The sequence below is a fragment of the Pleurodeles waltl genome, chromosome 3_1 (genome assembly GCF_031143425.1).
Source record: "Pleurodeles waltl isolate 20211129_DDA chromosome 3_1, aPleWal1.hap1.20221129, whole genome shotgun sequence".
In the NCBI taxonomy this organism is placed as follows: Eukaryota; Metazoa; Chordata; class Amphibia; order Caudata; family Salamandridae; genus Pleurodeles; species Pleurodeles waltl.
The window spans coordinates 1,849,203,308-1,849,227,595 of record NC_090440.1 but is presented as its reverse complement, the minus strand read 5'-3'; positions in this window follow the sequence as shown (position 1 = coordinate 1,849,227,595).

Here is a 24,288-nt window from a genome sequence, read left to right as displayed (position 1 = left end):
TTTACTACTACCATCTTTGTAGAATGAGAATAAGAAATTTCGAACTGTGTCTCACAACCAATATAGACAGTATTTCTGATGTAGTGTCTGGACAGGAGTTATTCTGCACAGCTTTCAGAAAAAGGGTTTCAAAGCCTACTGACTTGCAGTCTTGTACTGCATGGTATACAAATCGCTCTCATTGAATGTCTGTTCTGCCTAAATAAGGACAATTGACAAACTCATGGTTCCATGACTAGTTTGCTTTAATGATTGCTTTTAAGAAGAACTTAGTTGCAGTCATCCTCATTTTCTAACACATTTGGCACTACCATTAACAACTACTATCTTGTTGCACATTCAAAGTGAATTGTGTACCATTGCAGTGGTCAACTATATCACATATAAATGTAGCAGAATTACACACAGATTTCACTATGTACTAAACTGAACAAAGATGTCAACGCTTGATTTAAAGGGTTCTCTTTGGGTTTTAGAATATTTTCAACTACTGGTTGTAGGTGGAATAGAAAATTAAGTACTACATTACGGTATCAAGAAACACCAGAAGTGTTAGAAAATGAAAACCTATTAATTTTTTTCTTTCATTAATTTTCACCTTTTCAAACTCTTTGCAGATGTTTCAGTTCGTTTTGAAACTCTTGAAATATCTACAATTTCAAAACTTGACTGCTTGTCAACATGGGTGCATGTTTGTGGGAGGTGCTTGTGTGTGGTGGGTGTCTCTTGGGTGGGTGAGAGAGGGTGTTTAAGTGTCTTGGGTTGAGGGGGTGGAGGTGCTAGGTGATGTTGTGGTGGGTGGGTGGCTGTCTGTTGGGGTGGTGACTGCTGGTATGGTGGATGTGCTGCACGTAGGCGTGTCAGTGGTTGTGGTGCCTGCTGGTGTGATGCCTGGGGTGGAGGTCTGACGGTCTGCTGGGGTGCTGTCTGTAGGTAGGATCGGTATGGTAGCTGGATCACTAACTGTTGGTGTGGTGTCTGCAGGTGTGTCATGTATTGTGTCTGTGATGCTGGGGGTAGTAGGATTCTGAAGGCAGGTCGTGACTGTTGCTGTGTCTGTAGGTGGATGTTGTCTGTGTGAGTGCCAGTGGTGTGTCTTGTGGTGCATATGTTTGTCTGCGCTACCCATGGATGTTGAGGTGGATGCATGTCTGTCTGTTTGTGTGCTTTGGCTGGGTCAGGGAAGGGGGCATTCGGACTGGGAAGAGGAAGGTGGAGGTGGGACAGTAGACTGATTGCCATCGGTCTGGTGGCTAGAGCCTGAAATGATCACTGTAGGCCAGCCAGTGCACTGTAAATGCCCTCCAGGAATGCATTGTTCTGTTGAATTTGAGTTGCCAGTCCCTGGATTCATGGTCATCGACATACCCACAGAGATTAACCTTAGGAGGTCAATAGCCTCCTCACTGAGGGCAGCAAGGCTAACATGGGCTGGGGCAGAGGTGCCTGTGGTGAGGGAGATGCCCACCCTCTTGGAAGGGTGGGAACGGCCAACTGGATGGGGAGCTATAGGTAGGGCGTGATAGAATGGGGGAGAAAGGCAGAGATGGTACTGGGGTGGTCCCAGATAGAGAGTGGCCACTTGAGGATAATTCTCAAGAAAATGTAGTGGATCAGGTTTTTACTGCAGCACTCCCATTGCCCTCCTGGCCACTGGGCCCCTTGCAGTCGGTGTTCTCATGACTGAAGGTCCCGTGGCTAGAAGCTTCCCCACTCAGCTTTGGCCCGTCTCCTTTACGTGCCGGTGCTGATGCTGAAAAACAGAAAGTCAGGTATGGTCATCACATTCACAAAATAATACTTCCATCATACAGTACACATGTCTCATTGCATCCTGTTCACCAATCCCCACAGGTAATGCCATTGAAGTACCAATATCATGTCACAACAAAATATGATGTATGTCCCTTAATAGTAACATTGTCAAACACCAGCTAAGCTAACTATCTGACACAGATAATGCCATAAATGAAGTTGACCAATCATACTGACCATACCATGACAAGATTACTTTGCCACATGATACAGGTTACCTATCCACAACAACATAGTCAAGCATGGATCAACCAACAGTTTAGGAATATGAAATTGCTTATCACTAATCAAAAACACAAACTCAACACATATAATATTTTGGTCTGATGTCATGTGTCATAGCCTGGTCCATGACATCAGACCAAAATATTGTTGAGAAGTAAGTCTATTGCAGACCAGCTCGACCTTCTTCATTTCACAAATGTACAACCAAACACAGTGAACATATGCAAACCTATAACAACTCAAATTGTCATACATTTCAATTTGAGGTGCTTCTTCATTGTGACCCATATGTCTCTTGGTTCGGAAGTAGGCCTTTTGCTGACAGACATCTCTTCCACTTCCTCCCGGATTGTGAATCGCGGGATCCCGGGAGTGCTGTGTCGGGTCGGGCCATCTGAAGGGGAACCCAGGCACCTCTCCTGGACCGCGGGAGGACCACTGAGGAGCAGGGAGAGGCTGGCTGAAGAAAAGGGTGCAGGTGAAGCCAGGCAACTTTCCCAAACTGCAGGAGGCCTGGGAAGAACTGCAGCCGACTTGGGGGGGGGGTTCCGTGAATGCCATATCGGTCGTGCCTGATACAGCATGCCGAGGAGGAGGGGAGGATTAGAATAAGTGGAGATTGTACCCACTCCCTCCATACTGTCCAAGCCTTGCGGCGAAGGCCTGATTATGCCCTGAATATATCCTGCAGTGGGAAACAGGAAGAAAATAGGTTTTCCTGGGTCTTCTAAGGTCAATTTAGGAGTATCTAAGAAGTGAGGGTATCCTATGTGTCCTGCGCCGGTGATTTGTATTGACAGAGCACTACTGAACATATTAAACTCTATTCTAACCTGCTTTGGAGAGAAGTGATTTGTGCCTCATATTTTAGTGGAGTCAGAATCACCTGCAGTCAATTTTAAGAGTTGCTGGGATGCTTAAATTGGATATTGTTTATTGCACATTGTATATTGGATATTGTATAACACAACTTGCTGCTACCATGCTTGTGCCCACCACCTGTGTCTATGTGTTCTGCAAGCCTCATTGCAACTGTATTACGACTCCCATTCCTGGTGGAGTTCAAGGTGCCATAGAAAGAACAGAAGTCATGGAGTAGCAGGTGTGAAAGCTGAAATTGTCGAACTGTGTTGGGGCAGAGTGATGGAGACTGAACTTGGTGTTTTTGTCGCAGAGTAAGTTTATGGGAGGATAAGAAACACGGTGTGTTGAGGCAGTGACCTGCAGGTAGAAGAAATCTCTACAAATTATACATTTCAACTATCTCCAGGGTAACAGTAATATAGTATGCCCTCAAACAAAGTGTGGCCATGTGGGGCCTGTGGCTTGGAAAAGGGTCTGAAAGGCATCATTAGGAAAAAGGGAATCCCTATAGAGTGTCATAGTGACATCAGTCTTGAAGGAGGAGATATGTTTCCAGCGCTGCAGCATGAGGAGGCCCCGAGAAACATTAGGGAAGGAACTGCTGTAACACCATTGGGTACATCAATTAAAGAATTTGTGGGGAAATATCTTTAAAATAATGCTAATGTTCATGTATTCCAGGGTACTGAAAGGAAAACATCTTTCAATGTTGATCTGAGAGAAGGTTGACAGATTGTAGCAAGCAATTCTATTATTTCGAATTCCTCTTCAGAAAGAGAATCCACTCTTGGGGGGGATGAACCAGAATAAAGGGGGGAGCTCATACCGGAACCCAGGTTGGCCTCATCACCTTGACTCCCCCCATGTGATGAAGAATTATATGTTGATTGAAAGACCCCCATTTTATACTTCATTAGAGAAGGAGGGGAAGGTAGAGTGCTAGCGAAATGAATACTTCCTCTCCCATTGATAGGCAGTTACCTTTAGGCCTAGATACCACCACAATTCCAGCAGCATCATTATTAGAAGTAATGTTCCTAATGCAGAAAACCTTACAGGCCATTTTAGAAGTTTTGACTGTGAATAACGATCTAGGTAAATGACAGAGCACCAACTACAGGGGATTATGGAAGAGTTGAAACAAATAAACAGCTGTATGCCGGTACTGGTGTGGCCAGTGCCAGAGAAAAGGGACCAGGAGGTGGGTATGCCTTCAGATAGTAGTGAAGGAGAGCCCATAGATACAACAAAGACAATGGATCTCCCATCTGAATTTATCTCTAAACACCCTAAGCTGGTGATATAAAGGAGATGAGATTGGGGTGTAATGGGTTATATACCCTATTTTGATATATTAAGAAGTAAACGGAGGTATATTAAAAGGAAAAGGCCCTTAAAAAGAGGGGGAGGATAGATCGGCAAATAAATTACGAATAGTCCCATGACAGAGGCAGGAAGTGGGTATCCCCAGAGAGATATTGTGACTAAAAGGGGATGTTTAGCAGTAGATGCAGAAGATATGTGGTTAGTAAAAAAGAACAGGTACTACCAAAGGGCCGTAATGAAGAAAGTAAGGAAAATAGTTACTGGTATCAAAAGGAAGTTTATTAGTGAAAACAAACTGAGGAGGAGAAACATTAGAATGACAGGTGAAGGGTAGCCCCTTATTACAATTTAGGGGTCACGGAAACACAAGGAAGATGGAAGGCTACAAAGGAAGTGAGACTTTGTGGATATACCTGGAACCCTGGGGATGGAAGAAGCTTAATCCCTTGAATCCTTCTCACCTATTAGATGTTATGGGTAAATGTCCCAGCCTATGTGTGATCGGGTCATAGGATATAAGGCAAATCGGATTTATGTCAAATCTTGTAGGGCATGAGGTGACATGGATCCTTTTTTATCCAGGATGTGTTAGACAATAGGTTTTGAGGGCAGAGAAGGAATTAGAGAAGGAGCGCAGAAGATTGGTCTAAGTGAGGGAATTAAAGAAAGTAGAAAGAAATTATAGAGACCTCAACTGCCCGGCAGTGCTGCTCGCAGATCAAGTACAATATAGTCAAGTAGGTTCTCAAAATTCAATAATGTGTATGGACGAAAGTAAGGGCAGACTAAGGGCCTGATTCTAAGCTTGGCGGGCGGCGGGAGCCGCCCGCCAAGCGGGAACCGCCAGAAGACCGTACCGCGGTCAAAAGATCGCGGCGGTCATTCTGGGTTTCCCACTGGGCTGGCGGGCGACCGCCAAAAGTCCGCCCGCCAGCCCAGTGGGAAACACCCTTCCCACGAGGAAGCCGGCTCCGAATGGAGCCGGCGGAGTGGGAAGGTGCGACGGGTGCAGTTGCACCCGTCGCGAATTTCAGTGTCTGTAAAGCAGACACTGAAATTCTTTGTGGGGCCCTATTACGGGAGCCCCTGCAGTGCCCATGCCATTGGCATGGGCACTGCAGGGGCCCCCAGGGGCCCCACGACACCCCATACCGCCATCCTGTTCCTGGCGGGCGACCCGCCAGGAACAGGATGGCGGTATGGGGTGTCAGAATCCCCATGGCGGCGCAGCAAGCAGCGCCGCCATGGCGGATTCCCATGGGCAGCGGAAAGTCGGCGGTACACCGCCGGCTTTCCGCTTCTGGCCGCGGCTGTACCGCCGCGGTCAGAATGCCCGGTGGAGCACCGCCAGCCTGTTGGCGGTGCTACCGCCGACCCCGGCCCTGGCGGTATTTACCGCCAGGGTCAGAATGACCCCCTAAGTGTTATTAAGTGTAACCATAGTAGCCAAAGTTAAAGACCCAATGTTGAGGAACCGTTTGAGCCCCTTCTAAACTCCCTTGATGATTACAGTGGGGCCAGTCGAGTGAGTTGGACTAGGGATCAACCACTTTGCACAGCCTCTTGGTTTTTTCCTGGAACTTAGAATGACAGAAGAAACACTTAAAATAGGATTTATTTAACAAGAGATTGGAAAAGTATGGTATAGTGTGTTGTTGTGGAAAGAACCTGGTCTAGTAGATGGTTTTCTGAGACTCTTCATGGTCTTTAAGGATGCCACTTGGATAGGCCCAGGATGAACCTCGGGTGTCCTAGTTAGTTAGCTAGAATAGCCAACAGATTTACAAAGATAAAAACAAAAATCACTGGCTATTAGCTGGTCAGGTAGACCTTTGTAATGAAATTGGAGGGTCAAGACAGCTCACAGTATTTAATAAATATATATATATATATATATATATATATATATCAAACCAAGGCCCTTTCAGGGATAGAGTGACGCATAAATTATGCAAAAAACAAAGGAGAACTCTGGGAAGTTCCCAATTTTAGGTGGAGAGCTGCTCTAGTAAGGAGCACCCTGCAACACCAGCGACACTCTAGATTTGCTCACCTCAAATGTCTGCTTATCTAGCAAAGTCTTTAAGCATAGGATTAGCACAGGGCTATCCTCGCCGAGCTAGATAGTGACAAAGTCTTTTGCCATTTGTACAGCAAAATCTTTAAGCATAGGATAGACATAGTGTCGTCCTTGCCGAGCTGTAAAACGACAAAAGCCATTTACCACTCCATGCACAGTATTACAGCTTTGGACTGGTCAAATACCGTCCAAGCCAACCTAGAATGAGTAAAGCAACCCCTGACACGTGTTTCGCTCTCATTAGAGTTCTTCAGAGGGGTATAGCTTTGTCCAGACACAAGGGAGCACCCAGTATAAGTCAAACCAAGGCCCTTTCAGGGATAGAGTGACGCATAAATTATGCAAAAAACAAAGGAGAACTCTGGGAAGTTCCCAATTTTAGGTGGAGAGCTGCTCTAGTAAGGAGCACCCTGCAACACCAGCGACACTCTAGATTTGCTCACCTCAAATGTCTGCTTATCTAGCAAAGTCTTTAAGCATAGGATTAGCACAGTGCTATCCTCGCCGAGCTAGATAGTGACAAAGTCTTTTGCCATTTGTACAGCAAAATCTTTAAGCATAGGATAGACATAGTGTCGTCCTTGCCGAGCTGTAAAACGACAAAAGCCATTTACCACTCCAGGCACAGTATTACAGCTTTGGACTGGTCAAATGCCGTCCAAGCCAACCTAGAATGAGTAAAGCAACCCCTGACATGTGTTTCGCTCTCATTAGAGCTCTTCAGAGGGGTATAGCTTTGTCCAGACACAAGGGAGCACCCAGTATAAGTCAAACCAAGGCCCTTTCAGGGATAGAGTGACGCATAAATTATGCAAAAAACAAAGGAGAACTCTGGGAAGTTCCCAATTTTAGGTGGAGAGCTGCTCTAGTAAGGAGCACCCTGCAACACCAGCGACACTCTAGATTTGCTCACCTCAAATGTCTGCTTATCTAGCAAAGTCTTTAAGCATAGGATTAGCACAGTGCTATCCTCGCCGAGCTAGATAGTGACAAAGTCTTTTGCCATTTGTACAGCAAAATCTTTAAGCATAGGATAGACATGGTGTCGTCCTTGCCGAGCTGTAAAACGACAAAAGCCATTTACCACTCCAGGCACAGTATTACAGCTTTGGACTGGTCAAATACCGTCCAAGCCAACCTAGAATGAGTAAAGCAACCCCTGACACGTGTTTCGCTCTCATTAGAGCTCTTCAGAGGGGTATAGCTTTGTCCAGACACAAGGGAGCACCCAGTATAAGTCAAACCAAGGCCCTTTCAGGGATAGAGTGACGCATAAATTATGCAAAAAACAAAGGAGAACTCTGGGAAGTTCCCAATTTTAGGTGGAGAGCTGCTCTAGTAAGGAGCACCCTGCAACACCAGCGACACTCTAGATTTGCTCACCTCAAATGTCTGCTTATCTAGCAAAGTCTTTAAGCATAGGATTAGCACAGTGCTATCCTCGCCGAGCTAGATAGTGACAAAGTCTTTTGCCATTTGTACAGCAAAATCTTTAAGCATAGGATAGACATAGTGTCGTCCTTGCCGAGCTGTAAAACGACAAAAGCCATTTACCACTCCAGGCACAGTATTACAGCTTTGGACTGGTCAAATACCGTCCAAGCCAACCTAGAATGAGTAAAGCAACCCCTGACACGTGTTTCGCTCTCATTAGAGCTCTTCAGAGGGGTATAGCTTTGTCCAGACACCAGGGAGCACCCAGTATAAGTCAAACCAAGGCCCTTTCAGGGATAGAGTGACGCATAAATTATGCAAAAAACAAAGGAGAACTCTGGGAAGTTCCCAATTTTAGGTGGAGAGCTGCTCTAGTAAGGAGCACCCTGCAACACCAGCGACACTCTAGATTTGCTCACCTCAAATGTCTGCTTATCTAGCAAAGTCTTTAAGCATAGGATTAGCACAGTGCTATCCTCGCCGAGCTAGATTTTGCTGTACAAATGGCAAAAGACTTTGTCACTATCTAGCTCGGCGAGGATAGCACTGTGCTAATCCTATGCTTAAAGACTTTGCTAGATAAGCAGACATTTGAGGTGAGCAAATCTAGAGTGTCGCTGGTGTTGCAGGGTGCTCCTTACTAGAGCAGCTCTCCACCTAAAATTGGGAACTTCCCAGAGTTCTCCTTTGTTTTTTGCGTATATATATATAAATATATATTTATATATTTATATATATATATATATATATATATATATATATATATATATATATATATATATATATATATATATATATATATATAGATATATTCAGCCGGGGATGACAACTGATTATGATACCCAGCTGGGTCTGCTTGAGGAAAATTTCGAGGCAATCTGTATGAGTAATAAAAAACTGTTGGTACTGATCTTAGGAGAATTGAATCATAAATTAGATCCAACAATTAGTAATAAATTGCACAAAGAGCTGCTGGCTGCTGCACATGTTCTACAAGCTATTTTCCCTACATCTGGGGGTACAGCATGGGATAGGGCCTTAGTAATAACCTCTCTGGGATTGTTTTGCATCAGTGGGCGCAGAGTACAGACCGACAAGTTAGAAGGGACCATAAAAATACTTGGTATAATCAAGAATGTAGGATTCAGAAGTTGAAGGTGTGGAAGTTGGAAAGGGGATTCAGGAAAAGGCGTTTTAAGGGAACTGAACAGAAGCTCAACATAACCAAGCAAGATTATAAAAATATTTTGAGAAAAAGGAAATGGGAGTATATAAATAGGAATTGGAAAGTAATGGTAGATGTAATACAAACCCACAATATTAGGAGGTTTTGGCAGTTGGTGAGGGAGGGGTAAACCTCTGGGAACATGCAGTGCTTGGTTGGAGATGATGATTAGAATAGGCATTTGTGCAATTTACATAGAGGGAAGGATGCTGAATTAGACCACGAAAATAAAGTTGAGGTAGGTGGAGACCGAAGATCATCTTTTGCCCTTAAAAATATAAAAGAAATAATTGTGACTTTTAAGTTATCTAAAACAGCTGTCCCAGAGAACCTTCCAGTGATAATAATAAAAAATCAAGTCTATTGGTGGGCAAGACGTTTTTTTTTATACCCTTTGTAAACTTTTTGACTCCGGCTGTCTTTCTGAGAGTTGGAAGTGTGCAATAATTAGGCCAATTTGTAAGAAGGATGATCCAACATAACCAAAGAACTATTGCCTAGTCAGTTTGTTGGATGTGGGCAAAAATGTTTTTGCAAAGCTACTGTTAGGCCAAATGAAATCCTGGGTACAATTAAATAATTTGATTCTGGTAGAGCAAGGTGGCTTCAAAGAAGATCACTCAACAATAGACCACTTTTTCAGTCTTTGGGGACTCGCAAAAAAAGTCAATAGAGGTGCAAGGGCATCTGTTTTGTTGTTTTGTTGATTTTTGATCCACTTTTGATCTGGTAGATTGGAAATTGTTATAGGATATGTTAAGGCATGCTCGGGTCAATTCGGAAATACTTTTTCTCCTCCAGGTACTACATTTGCAAAATTGGGGCCAAATTATTTTAGATTCCGGTGGGTCGTTATCGAAGAAGATCACTATAGAGAATGGGTTGCAACAAGTTTACTTTTTGGCCCTACTGCTGTTTGCCTTATTTCTTTCTGACTTACCAAGCATATTAAAGGAGGCAAGGGGTTCTTGCCCAAAAATGGATGGGATCCACATTTCTTGTTTATAATACGCTGATGACTTGGTGATAGTTGACATAACGGCGCTGGGATAGCAAAGATAATTAGACGCCTTTTATTATTACTGTCAAAGTAGAAAGCTTACAGTAAATTTGGACAAAACTAAAATAATGATGCTGGAAAAAAGAAAGAAGGCATTTTCCTGGCATTTGGGAGGTGACAAAGTAGAAATAGTTGATAAATATAAATATTTAGGTATGTGGTTTGACTCTGAATTAGGATGGAAGGAGCATACTGAGTCATTAAAAGCAATGGCATTAACATCAGTTTGGGGATTGAAGCAGTTTAGTCAGAAATATGAGGGTCCGACTTTTCGTCCCATACTTTCCACCTTTAATGCAATGGTGTGTCCTCAGTTTCAATATTGGGTTAAAGTTTTAACTTTCACTGGGAAGTTGAATTGGGATGTGGAAGAAAGTAAATGTGTGAAATATCTGCTTGCGCTTCCCCCTCAAGTATGATACAAGCTATAAGGGTGGAATGCCAAATGACGGTGGGAAATTACCAGGGAATGCAAGCCTCGTTGAAATTTTGGTTGAACCTGTCTGAAGAGGGGATTTCCAAAATTGAGTGATTATGCAATAGGGGAAAAAAGGACAAGCGACTTGAATTGGGCCCTCCAAGTGAGAGGTTGGCTAGAGAAGATCTGTGTCTCCTTAGCTTTAGCTGCTAATCAGTGGCGCGGAGAACAAATCCCAAAGCAGGACCTGCATGCCATGGTAATTAAAAGGGCTAAAGAAGAAGACTTAGGTTATCTAGCGGGGAAAATATCTACCCAGTTTCTGGTATGTGGGAGAAAGAAGGAAAACTCCCCTGTATAGAGGCTCTGCCAAACCCTGAGTTAAGAGATGCAGTGTTAAAATTCAGGATTGGGTTATACCAGATCCACTAACCTTGTGCAATAGTCACAAGGTGAGTCAGGGAACATATATCAAACACTCCTTAAAATGTCTCAGGACTCAAAATCTGTCACCAAACATAAGTACATGACCAGGAAGTGATCCCATTCTATCACAGCTTTGGCACCCTATAGACTTTAGGGACACAATCAGAAACATTGTCCATCGGCCTTTGCTTAGTATAGCAAAGTAAAATTGAGATAATGAAATATTTGTGCACATGGTGCTCCTACCTGATCATCTGGTGTACCCTAGAGCTGGTGATACAAGGGTAGGACCTCCTCCACCAGCTTCTCCAGCTTCTCAGGTGAGGAGGCAGGGGCCCTGTAGCCTGCAGGGCATGGCATGATTGCTCCAAGAGTCAGTACAAGAAGCTCAGGTTTTGAAGGTCTTGGTGGCAGCAGCAGCAGGAGACAAGTGAGAGATGAAGTATGAAATGGCAGTCATGCCTGCCACATAAGAGACCGTCACCACTGGAGGACATCAACATTGGCCCAAGATCTCCAAAGGCAGCAATGTGTCCCAATGGCAATATCCACTGAGGTAGTATCCGCCTACTGTCATGACAACTTCCACCGGCAGATGTAGGTCATTTCCTAATTTACAGTATAGTAGGTCATGCAGCTGCCATTCTATGATCCTCACATAGTCAGAAAAGTTCAATTAAAGATGCATCACGAGGTCAGAAACATATCTACACAGGGACAAGGCTCCCTTGGGCATGGTCACAGCACCCAGTGCCATGTATGGGGGCCCATTTCAGAGCCCCCAATGACACTTTTAAAAGGAAGCTAAAATACTTACCTCTACTTACCTATACTTACCTGGGATGGGGTCGCCTATCCCCTGGTGTCCCTCTGGTGTGGGAGTTCCTGGGGCTTTGGGAGGGTACCTGTGGGCTCTTTCCATGGTATTTCACCATGGAAATGGGTCCACGGGTCCCCTAATGCCTGCCCAGACCCAGGCGTTAATTAATGGAGCCAAGCAGCCTTAGCTTCATTAGGCCCGCCTCCCTCCTGTGCACCATTTTTGCACAGGAGGATAAACAAGGCACTAGGGTTTTTGAACGGAAATGCCTATCTTGCATCTCATTGACGCTAGGTAGGTTCACGCATCAAAAAAATGACTTTAACTCCAATATTTTAGTGCTAAACTTGTCTAGCGCCAAAATATAAATATGGAGTTAAGTTTATGCTGAATTAGCGTAAACATAAATGATGCTAATTCAGCGCAAAGCAAGTATAAATCTGGGCCTGAGTCTTCCAGTGATGTGCGTATCCATTTCCAAATCATAATTGAGGTAACGGGATGACATTATAGCAATCCCCCATTCATTCCGTAGGTATATCCTGTGTACCATGTTTTTACTATTTCACATGGCATGTCCAAGCATCATGTGTGACATATGTATTTTCACTCTTACAATAGACATAATGACTGATAGACATGACTTCTTATATTCCTTCATCTAGTTACCCTGGAAAGGTCAGACAACCTCCATTGCACCATCCACTAGCAGACCTGTAGACCATGGAGGATTGACATGTCATCCAGATCTACCGCCTAGATAGGCAGACAATCATGGATCTCTGTGGTCAGTTGGAGCCAGATCCAATGCCTGACATTTGTTTTGACATGAGCAAGAGTACTGTAAAATTGTGACTTCAACTGTGCTTTCTCTCACATGGGGTATGCCTGAGCAATTATGATTTATGGGTTTTTTCCCAGTACACAGTGTTCTTTCTTTTGTTTGGAATGAATATTCTGATTTATTGCATGCTTTCCATAGACTTCATTGTGATTCTATGTGGTATTTAAATCAATAGTTCTCTATCTAAGGGACCCTTGTTCCTTTATAAAATACTTGCCTCTTGCCCCTTAGTACCTGTGGGTTGTCCCTTGTGTGTTTTAAAACTATTTGAGTGCAATCACTGGATTGCAAGGGCTTATCTCTAAATTACTTATCCAGTGGGTTTTCTTTCTTTCCTCAGATTTTTTTTTTACCTTTTCTTTCTTTTCTCCTTCCTCTCCCTCTGGTGATATGCCTGATAACACATAAATTTTAGAAGGTCCCTCCCTTTTTTTGAGTCTATTGACCCTGCACAACCAATTAATTTAAGCTTAGCAGACGAACTGGAAATAATTAAAAAGAAGTATGTCAGATTACAACTAATGATTTGCATGCTGACTGAATACTTAAGAGCAGATATCATTCCTGTAGGCCTCCATGTTAGGAGCATTCCTGGTGTCTTTACCGATGACAAAAAATATTTACATGGGTTTAGCTATATTGGTAAAACCCTTTTAGAAAAAATTGAAAAAAACAATATCAGAGTTCAATAGAATTGAACAAAATAAAAAGATTAATAAAGTAAAAAGTGATATTGGAAATTACAAGGTGGAAAGAACTTACTCTTATTTGACAGATTACTTTTTTGTTAACAGAACATACATGAACATGACGTTTGGGTGCCCATGGTGAAGATTCAATAAACAAAACACAATTGTCATTTTTGCGGATACCACCAGGGAGTCCTTAGACAACTCGGATACAGGTGAAGGCATTAGCTCTGCTATAAACACTTCTAGCAAACCTTTTTTACTCAGGGGGCAACCACTGAGACGGGAGAGGGGCAGAGCTCACATACAATACTGATTGTTTTATTTCTCCTCTCATCAACTTTCCTTGGCTTAAACCTCACTATTTGAGTAAGGGCCTTTTATTTGACCCCATAACTCATCCTGATTTTCTTGAACTTCAGACTGAGGTCCTACGATTCTTTAGGAAAATTAGGCTACATGCTTTTTTTAGACAGAATCCCTACATTCCCTGTACCAGACATAATGGCTTTCTTATTGCATCCACCTTTTCACCTCCACATAGTTCCTTGGTTCCTGAAATATACACCTTTGAGGGATTGATTCTCAATGAACTCATCACTTTAGATAATATACAGAACTTCATTCTCTACAACCTCTCTTTACAAGAGAAGAATGCTTTTATGACATTAAAATCCAATCATTCCCTTGTCATAAATCAAGCAAATAAGAGAGGGGGTATGGTAATTCAGGCCATTGAACCTTATAAAAATGAAATTGCCAGACAACTTACCATTACAGATCATTACAAGCAACTTGGTGGAAAACTTAGGAGTACTATTCAGAAAGTAGGTCTTTATAATACTGAGAAAGGAAAGACAGAGGGTTTTCTGTCTCAGCATGAGTTTCAGTATTTGAATACTAGGTCTCCCAGGATACCTATAAACTAACCGTTACCTCAAGTCCATAATAACAGTGAGTCTCCTTTGGGGTTCCCAATTGTTTCAGGGTGAGGCACCATACTTGAACCTTTAGGCCGTTATGCAGATTTCTTTATAAGGGAGTTTGTCCTAACCACACAGTGCTATGTTAGGGATTTTATGGACATGATTAATCAGATTCAACATTTAACTTTTGACTGTAACACTAATATCCTCTGCACCATGGATGTGGAATCTTTATACATAAACATTCCACAGCGTGAGGGGATCAAGATTTCTTTTTGCATGAACACTTCTATCAACAAATCAAGGGGGCATATACGGGAGCAGTTTTGCCCCCAATTGTGCGATTTTGTTAATGGACAATTTGGAGACGCATCAAATTCTTACTCATGATATCCCCACCCCGGGACAGTATGCTGTTTGGAAACAATAGATTGATGACGTCTATCTGATTTGGCATGGCTCAACAGAAACCCTTTTGGGATTTAACCAGTTGATTAATGGCAATTGTAAAGGGCTAAGATTTTCACTTAGTAGATCGGAAAATGTCTTCCTCAATTTCAAAATAAAATGTGTTGAGGGTGAAATTATCACATCTTGATGTCGTAAACATGCTGAAAGGAATACCCTACTTTCACATAAAAATAATCCCCCCATGCTGTGAGAGATTCCTTATCATACTCGCAATTCCTTCGGATCAGTAGAAACAGTTTTTTCGAGCAAGATTTTTTTTCGGAGGCTAATTTTCAGGCGTATAAATTGTTTGCGAGGGGTCATCTCTGGAAATTAGTAAGACATGCCCAGAAAAGGGCATGGTATTGGCCAAGGGATATACTTTTGATCCCTAAGAATGGGGCAAGGATTGACTGTTTACTGTTCCAATCAAATGAGGAAATGCATTCTCAAATACTGCCCAGTGCTTAATGCAGGTGAATTGAATTTGGAAGCTCCCTCATTTGCATTCTGCAGGAATAGAAATATTAAAGATCATTTGGTTAGAACCAGATTGCCACCCAAAACCACACACTCCACTCTTACAGGTTGTTCGGGTTTACCCCCCTTGGTGAAGAAATTGTGCGTTGTGCCAATTTACGATAGAGCCTAAAGAATGTGCATATGGTAATATTAGAATTGAGTTGAAGCAGTTCTCTAATTGTAATTCGATAAATGTTGTACATGCTATTTTTTTTGGCCTTACAGCAAAATCTACATTGGCCAAACAATGCAAAAGGTGCACATCCGCATTTGTCAACACCGCTGTCACCTATGATGTCAGATTGCTAATGCCCCATTGGTGGATCACTTTATGGAGAAAGGACACACTGTAAATGACCTTCGCTGGCAAGTAATCACCGTTGTCAAACCACCAGAGGGGGGGGCACTGATTTGGGTGCACTTCTCAACAAGGAGTAACTACGCACCAGTAGTCTACATTTTGGTTTGAATAAAATGGAGGACTGGACTAGACTCATTTGAGGCTTATGAAATTGCCAGACACAGTGACTCTGTGTCTGTGGAACTTATCAGCTCTTTTGGTTGTGACTTACCTTGCTATGGTGTACTACCTTAATGGTTGGTACCTTCTGAATTGTTCATTGTAAGTATGTTATGGGTTTCTGTATACATATATTTTTGGGTCATAGCCTGTGATGGTATTAGATCTGTAAGATATCAAACATGCTATTCATTGTTTTTCTTACTAATCACTTATGCTATTGCCATTTAATGCGATTGTCATTCCTCTGTATTTTTAGCATGTCTTGCTTTGAAATGTTCTGTGTGGGTTATGTCATCCAACTCTATAACTGGAGTTCTGAGGAATCGTTAATTCAATATTTGTCCATACGTATGCCACTTCCTGAAATGAATAAATAGTCCCTTCTAAGATGGCCCGTATGCTTTCTCCTATTTGTTTTTCCATTTTCTTCAAAGTGGCTCACACTCTAACATAAATGCACTCCCTGGTTTATAATCTCTGGGCATGCTATTGTGTCTGCTTTGGGCACCAGGCGTTCTTTTCCCTTGCATGCTGGCATATGCGTACATATAGTAGCTTTTATTTGGCTATCTAACACTGATTCTATCACAATGACAAGTAACTGGTTTGACCTGGTATAGAGGAAACTTCCTTTCCAAGATGGTGGACATATTTTCTTAACTTTTTAATCACATTATCCTCAAAATGGCCGCCATTCTTACTTAAAGTCAGTCCCTGGCCTACAAACACTGGGTGCACAATGTATGACTGCTTTTGGCTCTAGGCTTTCTTTGCCAATAATTCACTTGCATGCTGGTACATGGGTACACTTTATGCTGTTGAGGTGAGTGATAAAGCTGCTAACAAGGTTTATAAAATGCCAATTATATTGCATGTAATAATTGGTTTGCACTGCTATTTTCTAGAATCTGTTGGTTCCGATGGGGACATCGGGTAACTTGTTTTGCCCTAAGGTCAGTTTGTAACTCTCATGCTGCATAATTTCTTCTATTGCTGAAAATTTTGTAGTCATTTGTTTTTTGGGTTCCAGTAGTTACAGCTAATTGCCCATTGAGGGCCTTGATTGAGGATCATAACTATGGTTGATTAATTGAGGACTTCTTAATTGACAGATGTCCCTACAAAGGTTTATTCTGGTGGGATGTACCATAAGAACTCACCTGCTGCGCTGCTCACTCAGTGATTAGTTTGCTTAGGCATGGAATGACTTCAAAGCTTCATGGCACATAACCTTGCATTAGTGTACCCACAGAGTTTTTTAAGGACTGATTGGGCACACTATTTTTGTGACACTGGTGACTATATGCATTGGTCCCGATTCCTTACTATTCTAGGACACATTCAGTGGTTTACTAACTTCAGTTATCATCCTGATCTGAGTGTTGGTCCCACATGAGACACTGCATTGCGAATCTTTCTCACATGTGATGCATGGTGTGGCAGCACATTTACATTATATTTTTGACATATAGCAGTATCTGATCACTTCCTTTTTTCTTTTTTCTCTCTCAACATTTTTTCATTTTTTTTCTCCTTTTTTTCTTTCCTTGCTCTTGGTTATATAGTCAGAGACTACTTATGTGCATCACAGGCATAATTTGTATGTCCTGCTGATGATCCGAACAATCAAATAAGGGATCGAAACATTGTTGACATTTAGTACTTGAACCCTATACAATAATATATCTTTTGACATGAGAAGCAGTACTGTAAAATTGTGACTTTAACTGGACTTTCTGTCACATGGGGTATGACTGAGCAGTTATGATTTGTGCTTTCCAATATGTTTTTGTTTTCCGCTAAACTGTTTTCTTACTTTTGTTTGGAATAAGTATACTGATTTATTGCATGTTTTCCATAGACTTAATTGTGATTCTATGTGGTATTTCAATCTATAGTCCTTTTATCTAAGGGACCCTTGTTCCTTCATAAAATACTTGCCCCTGATCCCTTACTACCTGTGGGTTGTCCCTTGTGTGTTTTAAAACTATTTGTCATCTCAATAGCATTCCACCCATTGTACAAGTCATATCAGTGCTGCACTTCCTAGTCACGGGTTTCTTTTGAAAAACTGTGGCCTTAACGGCGTGGATGTCACAGCCTATGTTCAGTTTGGTCTTGATGGATGTCCTCTTGGCACTGTTGAAACACTTGGACAGCTACATCTGATTTCCGCAAAATGAAGATTAGGCCCATGTGAAGGATGATTTTTATGCTTTGACACACATCCCACATGTGGTGGGAGCCATTGATGTAGCACATGTAGCATTGGTTATCCCACATGGCAATGAACAGGTGCATCAGAACAGGAATAACTTCCATTCCATAAATGTTCAATTAGTCTGTTTAGCAGACCTCTACATTATGTGCAAAGTACCCAGTGGAGGTTCATGATGCCTTCATAATATGGAACAGCAATATCCCACTGCTGATGACACAACAGTACACAGCAAGGAGTTGGCTTGTTGGTAAGTCATATATATGATGTGTGTAAGTATCTTATATCTGCTGTCAAATGTAAGATTTATGTTTGCACAAATGTATAAATTCTTTACAGGGGTTCTGGCGTCCTGGTTGTTGACACCAGTGAGGTACCCAAACACACCAGGGGAGGTTCACTTCAATGAAGCCCACGAAAGGACATGGAGCAGACTTTTAGGCTATTAAAGGCTATAATTAATTGCATTGATAAGTCTGGTGGAGCCTGCCAAAGTGTGTCACATCATTGTTACTACCTGCATGCTCCACAACCTCACCCAAAGACGTCAGATCCCATATATACCAGCTGAAGGGGAGCCAGCAGTTAGCAGTACATAGCTCAAGTGTGCATGCAAATTTGTAATTAGAGTTGTGACTATCATGATCATCTCCTTTATTAATGTTTGTCACACTGCACAATCAGTGTCACAATTGTATTTAGGACATGTCTTCATAGGTCACCTGCCTATACCTTTTTGACTTTGCAGATTCCTTCACAAGGTCATCCTCATGTGGTCAATTCTGAATTGTGTCACAGGCAGGTGGTTGACCCTCTGTAGCTGCTTTAGCTCCCCCATCATGGCAAGTACCTGGCCCATCATGCCTTAGGACTGTTGGTAAGCTCCCAAGACTTTAGAGATGGTGTCCTGGCCAGTTGTATCCGTAAGAGCCTCAATCCGCTGGCCCACACCATCCCTCCCAGGCACCCTACACTGCATGCCTGTGCCCTTAGCACAGTTTACCCGCTCCTACTGGTGCTAGGTCCTTCATTGTCAGTGTTTTCTAGTGATGACTTTGGTACCTGTAGTGGGGAGATACATGATGATTGTATCTGTCCTTGGAACACAGGTTTGGGGTGAATGGTTGATTGGAATGTAGATGCAACAGGGCTGAGAGGGGTCGATGTGGGCAGGGTGAGGCTGACAGTTATAGACTGATCAGGTGTCCCAGATGGGCCATTCATCCTCAATGTCCTCACATCAAGGGGTGTTGACCTCATTGAGGGCTTCATCCAAGGGGAAGTGGCTTTCTCAGGTGTCCTCTCGATGGTCACAATGGGGAGGTGACCTGTTGTAGACGTGGAACACACTGTTATGCAACATATGGTATCAAACTTTGACAGGTATATATGCTTTGAGACATGTACAGAAAGGCTCTGTCTGATCCCCTGATATGACAGTGACACCTGCTTTCAAATCCTGGTTACAGTGTATGGGACACAGGGAATTCTTATATCATGTACCTTTCTACAGGATATCAGATTAGCTTAACAGGTAGTATCTAGTAAATCACACTGCAGATATGTGTGTTCCCCCCATGTGAGTATCTTTCAAAGGGCGATGGGAGGTAAAATGGCCATTTTAGCAGAGGACACAAATGTAGCTGTGTATTGGTAGTATTGTATTGGTAGATGTCCATAGCATTGATGTCATTGCCCTAGACTGTAAAATTGTGGACAATTGTGTAGTTGACATGCAAGGCTATTTTCACTATGGTACACTGTTCTGGTTTTCTTAATGGTAGAACAGTGCCTGCTGGGAGTTGTAGTGCTGCCAGTCCCGGTGCTACTCACACCATACACAGACGCTCTGCCCCCAGGTAAGTTTAGTTGACATGTGGTATGCCAGAGAGGTTTATTTGGACATTTGGACACGGGGTGGTGAGTGTATTGGCTGTTAAATTGTCAGAAGGTAATCAGTGAGCATGCAAGACAGACCTCTAGGGACCATTTTCATTGTTGTGACTTACCAGACTCCACACCCCCAGGAATTCATGCCAAGCCCTCATGATGCAGGATGTCCAAGACCTTCTCCTCCCATTGTGTGAACATTGGTGCAAGAGGTGGGGGCCCCGCACCAGTCTTAAGGACAACTAGCTGGTCCCTGGCGGCTATGGAATGTACCATCCCCCTGAGGCTGTTCCACCTCTTACTGATGTTCTACCTTGTGTGCGGATAGCTGCCTGCAGGATTTACCCTGTTGACTATTTTTTGCATCGTCTCCATTTTACTGGTAAGAGAGGTTTGTTGGACTTGAGCTCCAAATAGATACAACTCTATTCTGAAGCAGGGATGTTTTTGTCAGGACATGGTAGTGGTGGATGACATGAAAAGTTTTAAAAAATGGGTGATGAGGTGTGAGTGCTGTATTGTGAGTGGGTGATGGGTGTTGTCTATTGTGAGGCAAAAAAATATATGATGTGTCTGATGTACAGGTATGAGATGAGTGGTATTTGGAGTGCTACGGGGTGCCTAGTCTATGGTCCCTAATTTCTTTATGCGGTCTTTATCTTGCTGTGTTTGGTGTTTTTGAGGCAAAGGATTGTGGGGTGTGAAGGGGTGTGCTTAATAGTGCAGTTTGCAGGTGTGTTGGGTCTCTTGATGTGTGTTAGGTGTGTGGAATTCAAACTATCAAATGTGGTCCAGTGTATTACTGTATAGACCACCAATAACTGTGGTTTGCACCTCCCATTGGTTTTGTGGCACCGGAGACCCGCTATCATGAATTGTGGGTTGTAATTGAGTTGAAGGATTTTTGGCAGGCTGGTGGTGCTGGTGGTGGAACCGCCTCTTTTCCACCCTCCAGAGTCATGGTGGTGTCGGAATTTTTGTTGAGTTTAGGTGGTCCTGTCTGTGTAATATGGAGGTCTGTATGACCGCTAACAAGGCGATCTTTTGGCAGCTGTCACCACAGCGATCTTACCGTCACACCACCAAACTCGTAGTGAGGTCCTTAATCTTTGAGATTTGTGACTGGTGGCAGCATATGCTAAACACAGAGGAAGCTATTGTTTTCACATACACATCTTTAACCAAGAGAATTCTGGCAGTGAACCTTTCGATTTGTTTTCCTAACTCAATTTTGTTGAATTTAATAAAAATATATTTATAACCTGTTTTGTTGGTATATGTTATTAAGTATATTATGCTCCTCATTTCACCATTCACTGATCCCTCCTCAACATTAACTTTTCATCACAAAATTAGCCTACAATTTTACAGAGGTTTAGAGTATTTTCTAAACTAGCAGTATGTGAAACTGGTTTCTCGAGTGATTCTAGTTTCTTTACCACTGATTGACATAGTACTAAGTTTAAACCTTGATGTTCCATTTTATCTATACTTGTTAGATGCATAATCTTCTTTTTTTCTAAGTGAAACATTTCTAAGTTATATTGTTCACACTTGTCCAGTTTTGGCATCACGCACAATCTGTTTCTGAGTTTTCATAGGTTGTTGCATTATAGAAGCCAGTGACTTGATAAGTGGGTATAGCGATCTAACCATGTTAGAAGCAACATCTTTCTTAACTTGTTTGCCAATTATTCATACTCTCATGTCTTTTAATGTATTCCCATACTCCATTTGCTGCCTGTCTCATATTTTGTGTCAACACAGCGCACTGAAACTGTAACCATTTGTTAACATTTCCAATGCTTTCTAATGACATTTTAGAACTCCAAGGTTCGAAAAGTTGCAAAAGAGGCAGGTAAAATAATTTTCTTTTCTCACCTGCGTGACAGTTCAATTTACTATGAATAATGAGACTTGGTTTTGAATGTCTCACTAAACACCATTTACAGTCAGGTGCCCCAAACATTCCTTGCTCAATGTTTTCATCTATGCTATGTCTGTATGTGTAGTACTGCTGTACTTCAGACATACATAGGTTTTCTAGATAGGAATTCCAATTAGGGTAATAAGATTCCAACATATCTATTTTAAGGAGCTCAGCATTTTCTGTATCAAATTGAGCAAGATACTACATTTCAGGAAATGCTTTCAACACGTGTTCATGTTGATTGCAGGTCTAAACTAGCCCAAATGAGTGGTTTGGACATCCTGCATAAGCTTGAAGAACTGAGCTTCATAAGATCCAATAATCCCTACGTGAGAGCACCTTTAAACTCAAACTGTAACGCTTTTTGCTTAAAAACATTTCTGCTCCTGTCTCTTCCCATACATATTCCATTTCAGCCTTTTTTGACTTTTTTTATATAAGAAGTGATATATCGAGCTACACCGATAGAATTGTCTGTTACAGACTGAATATCCATGTTGACATTTTACAGAGATAGGACTAATGAACTGTAGGCATTGATAAGTTTTGAAGCTTCACTTCTTTTCAGGTTATATGTATGTTTGAGTGATTTCCCAGTAAGTGTGTCTGACTGCAGACATAAAACTGTTTCACTCTTTCTTTGGAAATTACGGGCTTGGTAAATCCAAAGCAACAACGAGTGTAGTTTTTCCCTTTTGCTCTGTATCTCTGTTGACAATATTTGCCACATTTATGAGACTGAAATAGCAAGACTTGTTGCCTAAGAGTTCATTTCTGAGTCCCTTCTGGAAGCTCACAAGTTACATGTTGGTCAATGAATGACAGCACTGACTCTTCATCAAACTTTGGTACATCATTCACACACACTAACTTATTTATATGTTGTGCTCCTCTAGTTTGGCATCCCTTTCTCCTGAAAAAGTCCATAACATCACCAAGTGGTGGGTTTGTTTTGTTTCAATTAAAATGGAGCATGGATTCATAGTTGTGCTTGTTGGACCTAGCCCTGGTGTGTCTCTAGAACGGTATCAGCTACCAAAGTCACCTTTTATGAGGACACTCCCCAATTGACAGTCACACCTATAATACCTTCTTTCCCAAGGCGGAACTCCCCTGGGCCTTTTGACATATCAACAGAGCCCCCTCCCATGTCTGGCTGTCCTTACATGCCCTTGGCTCAGTACTTGGGATTAGCCTGATTGAGCAAGTGTCATCTTCCACCCACAAGGATGTAATCACAGATAAAACTGATCTTCAGTTTCTTTGTTGGAACTCTGCTGCCTTGGCCTCAAAATTATACATTGATGACTAGATTAGCCTTGTTAGAGCTTATGATATTGTCTTCTTTCAGGAGACATGGGCACAGGAGGATATTTGCTTTGATGGGTATATCTGTTTTAAGCTTACTGCATCTCCTTTCACTATGGGGTGAGCAAAGGGGTGTTTGGTTGCATGGTTTAAAGTATTATTGGCAGCAAACTAACCCAATTACCAATTGAAGTGAATATATCCAGGTATTTGATATAAGGTGGGGCCCTGATCCTGGGGTTCTAATGGTTAATTTCTACAATAATGAGTTCTCTGGTATGGATAATTGGATATGTGTGGGTTATTCTCTCTGGTAGAAGAGTTAGTAGTGAACCATGGCCAATGGCACGGTCTGCTGTCTTTAATACTGGCTGGCAATTTTAACGTAACTTTGCCCTCTATTTCATCTGTAACATTTACACCACATTTAGATGACCTCAGTTATATAGATTAGGATGTCATGGATTTGAGAGGGTGGTTACTTTATGCATTTTTGTTATCATATGGCTTGGAAAGTGCCTGCTCTGGCATCTACTAGCATTCTAATCTACATTGGAAGAGCGAGTGGGTAGGTAGTAGACTTTGGGCTCGATTTAGAACATGATGGATGGTCTACTCCATTACAACGGTGATGATATCCTGTCTGTCAAAATCTAAATGCCATAGGCTATAAAGCCAACTTCTCAGTCAGGCCCTATGTCTGTGTCTCTCGGAGCATGAATCTCTTCATCTCAGATGAGAGGAGTCTCTCTATAGCGTATAGTGATCATAAACCCTTAGCCCTTACTATTGCCATCAAAACAGGGAAAAGTTCCAACAAGGGGCAAATGCATCAATTGGTTATCAAAGATGCAGGAAGCAGGCTAGTTTGGCACTCTGCAGACATGAACACAGTTCCGGATCAGTTAATTAGCAAGACTGGTGACCTGGTGACAGGGTGTACGTCCAGGTTGTCAGGACCCTCTGAAGTTCTAACTAGCTTCACTGACCTATCTAGGCGTATTAGGGATATACTGTTGAAGCCGATATAAGCCAAGACTAGTAATACAAAGTTGTGGTTTGACAAAGCATGCAGCATAGCTAACGACAGGTTGCTTTGGGCATTGAAGCAGATTCCCATGGATCAGTGGTTAGTCAGTGCCTGCAGAAAGGCTTATAATCTGGCCCTAAGAAACAAGAAGACAGATATCAGAGTTGAGAGGTGGGTCAACGTATTAGTTACATGCCAGCCCGAGGAGACGCAGGCCTTTTGGAAATCATTCCAAGCTATTTTTTTCCGCTGGAGATTCCACTGA